At 47.3% G+C, this 13,381-nt stretch overlaps 1 long non-coding RNA gene across 1 annotated transcript; it reads right to left on the reverse strand.

Moving 5' to 3' along the window:
- Window positions 1-2,509: 2,509 nt before the first annotated feature.
- On the reverse strand, window positions 2,510-4,525 carry LOC143773663 (uncharacterized). The gene is made up of 4 exons (XR_013215288.1): window positions 4,389-4,525; window positions 3,818-3,933; window positions 3,534-3,680; window positions 2,510-2,655 (listed from the first exon to the last, which is right to left on the reverse strand). It is a non-coding gene; the product is annotated as an uncharacterized LOC143773663 (long non-coding RNA).
- Window positions 4,526-13,381: the final 8,856 nt, after the last annotated feature.

The following is a 13,381-nucleotide window of genomic DNA, read 5'->3' on the forward strand; positions in this document are numbered from 1 at the left end:
AGATTGTAACAACTCTATTTCCTGAGTGGCCGAATCTACCTAAACAGTGGCAAACAACAATTTGTAAGTATTGATTTTTTAAATTTTTTTGAAAAAGTAAGGAAATGGGATTTGTAATATTTTATTTTTAAATTCTTTCATTTCAGTGGGCGATGTGAGGAAGAGGTGGCGGTCAGTGACAGATCGATTCATGAAGTCCCTCAAGACTCTGAGTGGCAGCTCGCTGCCAAGGAAGAGGGTGCCATATGCAGACCAGCTGCAGTTTATATTGGGAAGCCGGAGTTTGAGGAGGTAGTATATATATAAAAATTGTTTAGCTTGACGTAATGATTGAAAATAGTATTTTTTTAACATTGTTTTTTTTCTTTGGTCTGCAGAACTGAAAGCAACGTCTGTGCCCAAACACCTCCGGACCTAGGTGACTCCACGGAGGACAATATTGGAGAGGAAGTAGAAGAATGCAGGATGGGCAGCCAAGCTTCTCCGGGGGACATGTCTTTGTCCGGAAGGTCACAAGAGGTTACCGATACCTTTGGAGAACGTGACATAGCACCTCGTGCGGGAGAAGTTTTGGACTCTAACACTGCTTCTACTTCCTCGGACGCTGCAGCCAACTCTGGTGGTGGTGTGTCGAGGCACATGGGGATGGGGGCTGCTTCTGCCTGTCCCGTGGCTTTGAGAAGGGCGGCACCAAAGAAGTCTAAACAAGCTCAAGTTATAGAAAACTTAACAAGCCGTATGCTCAATCTGCTAGACAATTCGGCCAAGCAAGATGAGCAAGATAAATTCAGGTCACTTTTGGCAGACCGTCTTAGAACACTGCCACGGGACAAGCAGCAAATGTACATGACAGCAGCCAATTGTCTGTTAACGGCAATTGATGGGACATCCACCCTACCCCCAGCCCAACAAATTATGATGGGTATTTTTAATATTTTTAATAACCCCATTGTGCCTCCACCACCACCACCACCAGCCGCACCGCAGCGTTATGGGCAGGCGGCAACATACAGGGCCGACCACGTACAGGCCTACAGTTATGGCCATACAACTGGACCTACAGCAACTGGCCATCGTACCAGTACACCCAATTCCAGTCTCTCCTCCCAACATGACTCATTTACGGGTTATAGATACCACCCGGAATATCACAATTTTTGAGATTTGATGTCTCCTCCTTTTTGAGTAGAGATGGGAGTGTAGACAATGTTTTACTGTGATGAGAGTTCCAGCCCAAATGTGAATAAGTTATTTACGGTTTTTTAAAAAAAATATAAGTTTATTGAAAACATTTTTTGGTTATTGATTTTTGGATATTACATCAGCTAATGTATCTTCCTTTAATAATCTTCACAACATTTTCTGTTATGTAATAAAATTATTTATAAATTTAATAAAAAAAGTTTTGTTATACTACTCTGAGTTGGAATGATTACAAAATGTGAAGACCGGATAATGTGATCTGATGAAGCAACATTAACAAAAAAACCAAACATGGAAACGATAATTATTAAAATCATATTTTGTATTTATTAACGATTATTTGCTTTCAGATTGATGATTAAAAAGGGGCCTTGGTAGATAGGAAATAGGCTTCGCTAGATAGGGATTAGGCCTCGCATTTTCTCTGTTGTTATCATCTCTGCCGTACAGACTGGTTCCTTATTTGTATGGGTTCAGCCGTCATATGTTCTCTACTGTTATCGCTGACGTCCAGGCTTGGGCCTTGATTCGGTTTAGGCATCCGATCTTCTCTGCAGTTCAGGCTGCTCAACACCGGCACAAGAGTATTGCCAGTGCACGGCACCTTCAGGACTCATGAAGTAGTCTGCGAAGGTTTCTCTCACACGCACACCTGAGTTACATTGCCTTCCTTGACCAAAGTTGTCCACTGCAACTAATTCCGACACCTGTGGCTCCTCAACTACCTCTGTGCTGTATTCACGAGCATAGTTGTGGAGCACACAGCATGCCTTTATCACAGTGTCCACAGTCTCCGGATCTAACTGGATGGCAGTGTGAAAAATCCTCCACCGACTACACATGATCCCGAAGGTACATTCCACATATCTTCGTGCACGGCACAGCCTGTAATTAAAAATCCTACGCTGATCATCCAGTGCTCTTCGTGGGTATGGGCGCAGCAGGTTGGGCTTTAAGGGAAATGCCTCATCCGATACCATCACAAAGGGAACTGGATGTGTGGAACCCGGCAAAGGTCTTGGGGCTGGGAGCGTGCCGCCATCTTGAAGAATTTGAAGTCCAATCTGTGATGAATGCAGCACCTGAGAGTCCCCAGAACTGCCATAAGCACCGACGTCGATGGCAACAAACTTGTAATGTGCGTCAGCCACCGCCATCAGGACAACAGAAAAATACTTCTTATAATTAAAGAAGCTTGATCCTGATCGTGGTGGCTGCTGAACCCTTACATGTTTGCCATCAACAGCACCTACACAGTTGGGGAAATTGGCCACAGTTTGAAAACCAGCTGCAACCTACAGCCAAGTCTCCTCGGTTGGGCAAGGCATCACGATGGGCTGCAACGTCTGCCAGATGACGGTACATGTGCACCGTACAATTTGCGAGATGGTGGATTTGCCTAGCCTAAATTGGAGGTGCAGGGATCTGTAGCTCTCTCCTGTAGCTAAAAACCTGATGAGAGAAAAAAAAATTCTTTAGAATAACTAATATGGGGGCACTCGCAGCATTGCGGCAGCACTATGGGGGAACTGGCAGCATTATGGGGGCACTCGCAGCATTGCGGCAGCATTATGGTTGAACTGGCAGCATTATGGCAGCATAATGGGGGCACTCCCAGCATTGCGGCAGCACTATGGGGGAACTGGCAGCATTATGGGGGCACTCACAGCATTGCGGCAGCATTATAGGGGAACTGGCAGCATTGTGGCAGCATAATGGGGGCACTCGCAGCATTGCGGCAGCATTATGGGTGAACTGGCAGCATTATGGCAGCATAATGGGGGCACTCGCAGCATTGCGGCAGCATTATGGGGGAACTGGCAGCATTATGGCAGCATAATGGGGGCACTCGCAGCATTGCGGCAGCATTATGGGGGAACTGGCAGCATTGTGGCAGCATAATGGGGGCACTCGCAGCATTGAGCCAGCATTATGGGGGAACTGGCAGCATTGTGGCAGCATTATGTGGGCACTCGCAGTATTGCGGCAGCATTATGGGTGAACTGGCAGCATAATGGGGGCACTCGCAGCATTGAGCCAGCATTATGGGGGAACTGGCAGCATTGTGGCAGCATTATGTGGGCACTCGCAGCATTGAGCCAGCATTATGGGGAACTGGTAGCATTGTGTGGGCACTCACAGCATTGCGGCAGCATTATGGGTGAACTGGCAGCATTATGGCAGCATAATGGGGGCACTCGCAGCATTGCGGCAGCATTATGGGGGAACTGGCAGCATTATGGGGGCACTCGCACTATTGCGGCAGCATTAAGAGGGAAACTGGCAGCATTGTGGCAGCATTTAGGGGGGCACTCGCAGCAAGGCCTTACCGCAAGGTGATGAGCAGCCTTTCCTCTGCAGAGATTGCTCTTCGCATGACCGTATCTTCATAACTGAGGTGTGGACCAAGAAGAATTAGAAGACGATCAAATGCCTCAATGGAAAGCCGGCAAAACTGAGTAAATTTATCTGGAAAGCTGAAAATAAAAATAAAAAAAAAATTAAAGTCAAATAATTTTAAACACACATTTTAAACATAATGTATGTTGTATACCGCAATAAAAAGTTACAAGTGAAATCAGCTGTCAAAATAAAATTTCTCCCTATATCTTACCTCCTTAAATCCCGGTAAAGGACATGGAAGTGTCCCTTTTCCTCCCGTTACTGAATAATGGGATGAACCCACATCCTTTTTTGACGTCTGCTATTCCTTCTTCTCCGAGATTGCTCCTATGGGAGAATATAGAATGTGTTATTACATGTAACTGTACAACGCATGGAAAACTGCTGCCAATCCGCAGCGTCATAAACTCGGCATCTCCGCAGCCTAAGGCTGGGTTCACATTGCGTTCCCCCAGTCCGTTAGCCGGATTTCGTTACACCGCTGTGTAATGCGGTGAAACGTAGTCTGCTAGCGCCGTCATTGACTCCTATGTCGGACGCATCGCAAGCCATGTGCCATCATTTCAGTGACGGTCGGACCCCGAGACTCGGACTGCAGCATTGCCGTGTCTGTCACTGCTAGCGCTGATAGAGCTAGCAGATGCTCTATCGGCGCTAGCAATGTGCCAAAGTCAGCACTTGCGATACAGCAGCCCGTAAACGTATGTGTTGAACGGGCTGCTGTACACAATGTGAAACCAGCCTAATATGCAAAGTGTTCACATCTAATGACATTATCTTACCTGCTCGCTGTGGTGGTGCAGCAAAAGCAGTGCCGTATGCAACAGTAGCCGGTTCTGTTGTGGAGTAAGACGATGGTGCGGCATGTTGAATCCAACAAGGAAGCAAAATGGAGAAGAGGGGTTGGACCAGGAAATGACCTCATGGGAGGTTTTTTTTTTTACAACCAACTTTATGTGTTCTAAAAAACGCACAAAAAAACGCATTAAAAAATGCACCAAAAACGCACAAAAAACGCATAAGGATTTCCTGGGAGTGGTGCCAGATTTTCCTCAGGAAAATCTCAGGAAAATTCTGCACAAATTCTGCACAAAATCCTGACGTGTGCACATACCCTTAAATCTAGCATTGTAAGAAACTCCTGTCTGTAATATCACTAAGGGACAGCTAAGGTACTACAAACTTGCAAAGTAATTGCTTGGGATGAATGTACCATGACGCATAAGTCGCCAGGAACAAAGGTCGGAGCAGGGCGCAGATGTGCATCAGCGGATGACCTCTTTCTCTCCTTGGAGGCCGGGATGGCATCCTGAGTGCAGTCCCAAATGTCCCATGCCTCCACAGCCCAGTCTGCCACCCTGGAGTTGGCGGAAGACATGCGCGTAGGCACAGGAACCCGCGGACGCTGGCCGTTTTTAAGGAGGAAAGGAGTCTGACCGGTGGAGTCGGCTACGGCATTATTCAGCTCAAACTCCACCCATGGTAGCAAGGATGCCCAGTCATTCTGCCTGGCAGTAACAAAATGTCGTAGATATGTGACCAGTGTCTGGTTGGCCCTCTCTACCAACCCATTCGTCTTGGGATGATATGCTGAAGAGAGATTCAACTCAATGCTGAGTAGATGACAAAGCTCTCTCCAGAATCGAGATGCAAACTGGGGACCCTGGTCACTGACAATTTTGTCTGGCATACCGTGTAGGCAAAAGATATGTTTGATAAACAATGCCGCCAGAGCCCATGCAGAAGGTAGCCGTGGAAGAGGCACCAAGTGCACCATTTTGGAAAAATGGTCGGTGATCACCCAAATAATGGTGCAGCTACGAGACTTGGGTAAGCCCACCGCAAAATCCATCCCAACCATCTCCCAGGGCCTGTCCACCACCGGCAGGAGGTAAAGCAACCCAGCTGGCCGTTGATGAGGAGACTTGTTCTTGGCACAGGAGACACACGCCCGAACAAAATCTGCAACATCATGGGCCACATGCGGACACCAGTATGTCCTCACCAATAGCTCAGATGTCCTTTTGGTCCCAAAATGTCCACCCACCCTGGACGAGTGAGCCCAAGAGAGAACCTCCAGACGCAAACTTGACGATACAAAAGTCTTGCCTGGTGGCACAGACTCTAGCGAAACCCGGGCCAAAGTTCTCAGGCTCTCGGAAGGGACAATAAGCTGAGGCTCCTCTTCCTCTTCCTCAGATGATACAAAGGAGCGAGAGAGAGTGTCAGCATGAATGTTCTTCTCCCCGAAAAGAAAATGGAGGGTGAAATGGAACCAGGAGAAGAACAAGGACCATCTGGCCTGGTGACAATTTAACCGCTGGGCTGTCTGTAAGTAGACCAAATTCTTGTGGTCTGTGAATACCTGGAAGGGAAAATGAGCCCCCTCCAAAAGATGTCTCTACTCTGAGAAGGCCGACTTCATTGCTAGCAATTCCCTGCCCCAATGGAATAATTCCTCTCCATTGCTGTGAAGGTCTTGGAAAAGAAGAAGCAAGGATGCTTCCGACCTTGAGCATTCTTTTGGAAGAGGACTGCTCCAGCACCAATGGATGATGCATCCACCTCCACTATAAACGGCTTATATACATCGGGGTGATGTAGGATGGGAGCACTAGCAAAATGAGATTTAATAGAAGTGAAGGCCCTGGAGACCTCCTCAGACCACAATTTGGGATTTGCTCCCTTCTTGGTGAGGGCTGCCAAGGGAGCTACCAAAGTTGAAAAATGAGGGATAAACTGGTGATAATAGTTAATGTACCCCATAAAGCTCTGCACCGCTTTAAGAGAATGGGGTTCTTGCCAGTCCATCACAGCCTGTAGTTTGGCAGGATCCATAGCCAATCTCTGGGCGGAGACGATATACCCAGGAAAGGTAAGAATTCCTGCTCAAACACACATTTCTCCAACTTGGCGTAGAGGTAATTTGTTCATAAGAGGTCGAAGACTCTGCAAACATGTCTCTCTTGGGAGTCAATATCTGGAGAGTAGATGAGAATATCATCCAGATAGACTACGACCGAGGTGGAGAGCATATCCCGAAATATATCGTTTACAAAGTCTTGGAAAATGGCTGGGGCATTACAGAGCCCAAAGGACATCTGTAGATATTCATAGTGCCCATCCCTGGTGTTAAAAGCCGTCTTCCATTCGTCCCCCTCACAGATGCGAATCAGGTTGTAAGCACTCCGCAGATCTAGTTTAATAAATACCCTTGCTCCCCGAAGCCTATCAAAGAGCTCAGATATCATGGGCAGAGGATATTTATTCTTAACGGTGATGGTGTTAAGAACCCTGTAGTCTATGCATGGACGTAGTTCCCCATTCTTCTTCTGCTCGAAGAAGAACCCAGCCCCTGCAGGTGACACTGACTTTCTAATGAATCCTCTTGCCAGATTTTCCTGGATGTACTGTGACAGTGCCTCCATCTTCGGGAGAGATAACGGATAGACTCAACCAGGGGAGGCTCAGCACCAGGCAAGAGTTCAATAGGACAGTCATAGGGGCGGTGAGGTGAAAGGGTCTCCGCAGCCCTTTTGGAGAACACGTCCGCATAGGACCAATATTGCTTGGGGAGAGAGGATAGATTTGCAGGTACCTCAGTAGTAGCAAACTGAACACTTTCCCTCTGACATCTACCCCCACAAGAATTCACCCCATCCCAAAATTCTGCCTGTGGACCACTCAATATGAGGAGAATGGTACCATAGCCAAGGTATCCCTAACAGGACCTCATCAATTCCCTCAGGAATGACGAGCAGAGATATAATCTCCTGATGAGATGGCGACCTTAAAAGAGTGAAAGAGATTGTCTGGTGTGTTATCTGTGAGGGCAGTGTCGGCCCATTCACCACTCGTATGGTTACTGGTTGAGCTAGCACTACCAGGGGTATTGCGTGATGTTGGGCGAAGGCAGAAGACATAAAATTGCCCTCCGCCCCAGAATCCACGCAGAGCTCTACCGAATGTGTGAATGAGCCTATTGTAATTGTCCCCTTAAAGAACAATTTGGAGGCAAACGTCGCCGTGTCTAGTGTACCTCCACCTACTACCACTAGACGCTGATGTTTCCTCGACCTCTGGGGACATCTGGTGGCAAGATGTCCTGACTGCTGGCAAACATGACAGACCTTGAGTGCACGAGCGGTCCGGGACTTAGATCCCGCTCGTGACACTTCCATGGCCTCATGTGATTGGGCAACCAGGACCGGAGATTCCAAAGGTTTGGCGAAGGTGGGAGCCAGCCGAAACCTCTGCCTACACTGGGCCCTCTATAACCTCCGCTCGTGAAAACGGAGGTCAATACAAGTAGACACAGTTATTAACTCCTCCAGTGTGGCGGGAATCTCCCTAGAGGCCAGAGCATCCTTCACGTGGTCAGCCAGCCCCCTAAAAAATATAGGGATAAGGGCTTTATCCGACCACTCCAGCTCAGATGCTACGGTGCGGAAGTGGACGGCAAAATGGCTGACCAAGGACGAGCCCTGAGTCAATGCCAACAGTTGGAGAGCCTATAATGGGTGACTTGAGGTCCTAAAAAGACCTGTTTCAGAGTGCTCAGGAACAGTGGAGCACTCTGCACCACATGATCGCCATGCTCCCACAGCGGCGTAGCCCATTCCAACGCCCTGTTCGACAGGAGAGACACAATAAATTCCACCTTTGCCCGCTCTGTGGGGAACGTGCGGCCAGGAGCTCAAGGTGTATAGAGCACTGGCTCACAAAACTGTTGTGAACTCTATTTCTGGGCTCCCTCTTGTGGTCACAAGTGGTACTGTGTGAGTGCTGTCTTTCTGCAGGTTTGTGACTGGCATCAGCTGTCTCATTATCTTTGGGCTGGTTTTCTATTTAAGCTCACTTGGACTCTCAGTCTATGCCTGCTGTCAATGTATTCAGTGCTATTCTGATTCCTTCTGACTACCTTGCTCCCAGTCTCTTCAAGAGAAGCTAAGTTTCCGGTATGTTCATTTTTTGATCATCAGTGTTCTATTTGTTTCTTGTCCAGCTTGCTAATATGTGATTCCCCAGCTTGCTGGTAGCTCTAGGGGGCTGAGTTTCTCCCCCCACACTGTTAGTTGGTGTGGGGGTTCTTGAATTCTCAGCGTGGATATTTTGGTAGGGTTTTTTACTGACCGCACAGTTCGCTATCTGTCTTCTGCTATCTAGTATTAGTGGGCCTCATTTGCTGAATCTGTTTTCATTCCTACGTGTGCCTTTTCTCCTTACCTCACCGTTATTATTTGTTGGGGGCTTCCTATATCTTTGGGGTTATTTCTCTTGAGGCAAGCGAGGTCTTGCTTTCTCTTTAGGGGTAGTCAGTTTCTCAGGCTGCGTCGAGACGTCCAGGATTTTAGGCACGTTCACCGGCTACCTTTAGTGTGTTTGGATAGGATCAGGTTTTGCGGTCAGTCCAGGTACCATCTCCCTAGAGCTCGTGTCTATGTTTAGTTACTTAGCTAGTATTTCCTGTGATCCCCAGCTACTGGGATCATAACAGTACAGCAGGCCCCAAAAATGTTTAATGCATCGCATGAAGTGGGATAAAAGAAGTACTGGGTACAATTTTTTTTTTTTTCCTCCTTTGCTGCAGTCTGTCTAGCTTCTCTCATCCCCTTAATCTTTGGGTGGTTTTGAGCTCAGCTGCAGACATGGATATTCTGAGTCTGACTTCTAGTGTGGATCATCTTGCTGCAAAGGTGCAAAATATTCAGGATTTTGTTGTTCATAGCCCTATGTCTGAGCCAAAGATACCTATTCCGGAGTTGTTTTCTGGAGATAGATCTAGGTTTCTTAATTTTAGGAATAATTGTAAATTGTTTCTATCTTTGAGACCTCGTTCCTCTGGTGATTCCGCTCAGCAAGTTAAAATTGTTATCTCCTTGTTACGCGGCGACCCTCAAGATTGGGCTTTCTCTCTGGCGCCAGGAGATCCTGCATTGCTGAATGTGGATGCGTTTTTTCTGGCGCTTGGATTGCTTTATGAGGAACCTCATCTTGAGAACCAGGCAGAAAAGGTTTTGCTGGCTATCTCTCAAGGTCAGGATGAAGCTGAGGTGTACTGTCAAAAATTTCGGAAATGGTCAGTGCTTACTCAATGGAATGAGTGTGCCCTGGCTGCAAATTTCAGACAGGGTCTTTCTGAAGCCATTAAGAATGTTATGGTGGGGTTCCCCACGCCTGCAAGTCTGAGTGATTCAATGGCTTTGGCCATTCAGATTGATCGGCGTTTGCGGGAGCGCAAATCTGCGCATCCTCTGGCGGTGTTCTCTGAACAGAGACCTGAGTCAATGCAATGTGACCGAATTCTGACTAGAATTGAGCGACAAAGTCATAGACGTCAAAATGGGTTGTGCTTTTACTGTGGTGATTCTACTCATGTTATCTCAGCATGCTCTAAGCGCTTACAAAAAAATCACTAAACCTGTCACCATTGGTACTATACAGCCTAAGTTCATTTTGTCTGTTACTTTAATCTGTTCTTTGTCATCCTACTCGGTTATGGCTTTTGTGGATTCAGGTGCTGCCCTGAATCTTATGGATTTGTTGTTTGCCAATCGCTGTGGTTTTGTTCTGGAGCCTTTGGAATTTCCTATTCCACTGAGGGGAATAGATGCTATGCCATTGGCTGAGAATAAGCCTCAGTATTGGACTCAAGTGACCATGTGCATGACTCCTGTACATCAGGAGGTGATTCGCTTTCTGGTGCTGCATAATTTGCATGATGTTGTAGTTTTGGGTCTGCCATGGCTGCAGGCCCATAATCCAGTTCTGGATTGGAAAGCTATGTCTGTGTCAAGTTGGGGTTGTCAGGGGATTCATGGCGATGTCCCTTTGGTGTCAATTGCTTCTTCCACTCCTTCTGAGGTCCCTGAGTTTTTGTCGGACTACCAGGATGTATTTGATGAGCCCAGATCCGGTGCCCTGTCTCCTCATAGGGATTGTGATTGTGCTATAAATTTGATTCCTGGCAGTAAGTTCCCTATGGGACGACTTTTTAATTTGTCTATACCAGAACATGCCGCGATGCGGAGTTATATAAAGGAGTCTTTGGCGAAGGGACATATTCGCCCATCCTCCTCCCCTCTTGGTGCAGGATTCTTTTTTGTGGCCAAGAAGGATGGTTCTCTGAGACCTTGTATAGATTATCGTCTTCTAAATAAAATCACGGTCAAATTTCAGTATCCTTTGCCATTATTGTCTGATCTGTTTGCTCGGATTAAGGGATCCAGTTGGTTCACCAAGATAGATCTTCGTGGTGCGTATAACCTTGTGCGTATCAAGCAGGGGGACGAATGGAAAACACCATTTAATACGCCCGAAGGCCATTTTGAGTACTTGGTGATGCCTTTTGGACTCTCTAATGCTCCTTCTGTGTTTCAGTCCTTTATGCATGACATTTTCCGAGAATATCTGGATAAATTTATGATTGTGTATCTGGATGACATTTTGGTCTTTTCTAATGATTGGGAGTCCCATGTGAAGCAGGTCAGGATGGTGTTTCAGGTTCTGCGTGCTAATGCTTTATTTGTGAAGGGCTCAAAATGTCTCTTTGGAGTACAGAAGGTTTCCTTTTTGGGTTTTATTTTTTCTCCTTCTACTATTGAGATGAACCCAGTCAAGGTCCAGGCTATTCATGACTGGACTCAGCCTACATCTGTTAAGAGTCTTCAGAAGTTCTTGGGTTTTGCTAATTTTTACCGTCGCTTCATCGCTAATTTTTCTGGCGTGGTTAAGCCCTTGACGGATTTGACCAATAAAGGTTCTGATGTGACTAATTGGTCTCCTGCGGCAGTGGAAGCCTATCGGGAGCTGAAGCGCCGGTTTTCTTCAGCTCCAGTCTTATGTCAGCCTGATGTCTCTCTTCCTTTCCAGGTCGAGGTGGATGCTTCTGAGATTGGAGCAGGGGCTGTTTTGTCGCAGAGAAGCTCTGATGGCTCTGTGATGAAGCCTTGTGCCTTCTTTTCAAGAAAGTTTTCGTCTGCCGAGCAGAATTATGATGTTGGTAATCGGGAGTTGTTGGCTATGAAGTGAGCATTTGAGGAGTGGCGACATTGGCTCGAGGGAGCTAGGCATCGTGTGGTGGTCTTGACTGATCACAAAAATCTGATTTATCTCGAGTCTGCCAAGCGCCTGAATCCTAGACAGGCTCGTTGGTCGTTGTTTTTCTCCCATTTCGATTTTGTGGTCTCGTACCTGCCTGGTTCGAAGAACGTGAAGGCTGATGCCCTATCTAGGAGTTTTGTGCCTGACTCTCCGGGAGTTTCAGAGCCGGCTGGTATCCTCAAAGAGGGAGTGATTTTGTCTGCCATTTCCCCAGATTTGCGACGGGTGCTGCAGAAATTTCAGGCTGATAGACCTGACCGTTGCCCACCAGAGAGACTGTTTGTCCCAGATAGATGGACCAGCAGAGTTATTTCCGAGGTTCATTCTTCGGTGTTGGCAGGTCATCCTGGGATTTTTGGTACCAGAGATTTGGTGGCTAGGTCCTTCTGGTGGCTTTCCTTGTCGCGGGATGTGCGTTCCTTTGTGCAGTCCTGTGGGATTTGTGCTCAGGCTAAGCCTTGCTGTTCTCGTGCCAGCGGTTTGCTTTTGCCTTTGCCTGTCCCGAAGAGGCCTTGGACGCACATTTCCATGGATTTTATTTCAGATCTTCCAGTATCTTAGAGAATGTCTGTTATCTGGGTGGTGTGTGATCGTTTTTCCAAAATGGTCCATTTGGTGCCCTTGCTTAAGTTGCCTTCCTCCTCCGATTTGGTTCCTTTATTTTTTCAGAATGTGGTTCGCTTGCACGGCATCCCTGAAAATATTGTGTCTGACAGAGGATCCCAGTTTGTGTCCAGATTTTGGCGGATTTTTTGTGCTAAGATGGGCATTGATTTGTCTTTTTCGTCGGCCTTCCATCCTCAGACGAATGGCCAAACCGAGCGAACTAATCAGACGTTGGAAACTTATTTAAGATGTTTTGTTTCTGCTGATCAGGATGATTGGGTGACGTTTTTGCCATTGGCCGAGTTTGCCCTTAATAATCGGGCTAGTTCTGCTACTTTGGTTTTGCCTTTTTTCTGCAATTCTGGTTTTCATCCTCATTTTTCCTCGGGTCAGGTTGAGCCTTCTGACTGTCCGGGGGTGGATTCTGAGGTGGATAGGTTGCAGCAGATTTGGAACCATGTGGTGGACAATTTGAAGTTGTCACAGGAGAAGGCTCAGCGTTTTGCCAACCGCCGTCGCGGTGTTGGTCCCCGACTTCGTGTTGGGGATTTGGTATGGCTGTCTTCTCGGTATGTTCCTAGGAAGGTTTCCTCTCCTAAATTCAAGCCTCCCTTCATCGGTCCTTATAAGATTTTGGAAATCCTTAACCCGGTGTCTTTTCGTTTGGACCTCCCAGCATCGTTTGCCATTCATAATGTGTTCCATAGGTCTTTGTTGCGGAGGTATGTGGTGCCTGTGGTTCCTTCTGTTGAGCCCCCTGCTCTGGTGCTGGTTGAGGGCGAATTGGAGTACGTGGTGGAGAAGATCTTGGATTCTCGTATTTCCAGACGGAGGCTTCAGTATTTAGTTAAGTGGAAGGGCTATGGTCAGGAGGATAATTCCTGGGTTGTCGCCTCTGATGTCCATGCGGCCGATTTGGTTTGTGCCTTCCATGCGGCTCATCCTGATCGCCCTGGGGGTCTTGATGAGGGTTCGGTGACCCCTCCTCAAGGGGGGGGTACTGTTGTGAACTCTATTTCTGGGCTCCCTCTTGTGGTCACAAGTGGTACTGTGTGAGTGCTGTCTT

The sequence above is a fragment of the Ranitomeya variabilis genome, chromosome 5 (assembly GCF_051348905.1).
Source record: "Ranitomeya variabilis isolate aRanVar5 chromosome 5, aRanVar5.hap1, whole genome shotgun sequence".
Taxonomy (NCBI): domain Eukaryota; kingdom Metazoa; phylum Chordata; class Amphibia; order Anura; family Dendrobatidae; genus Ranitomeya; species Ranitomeya variabilis.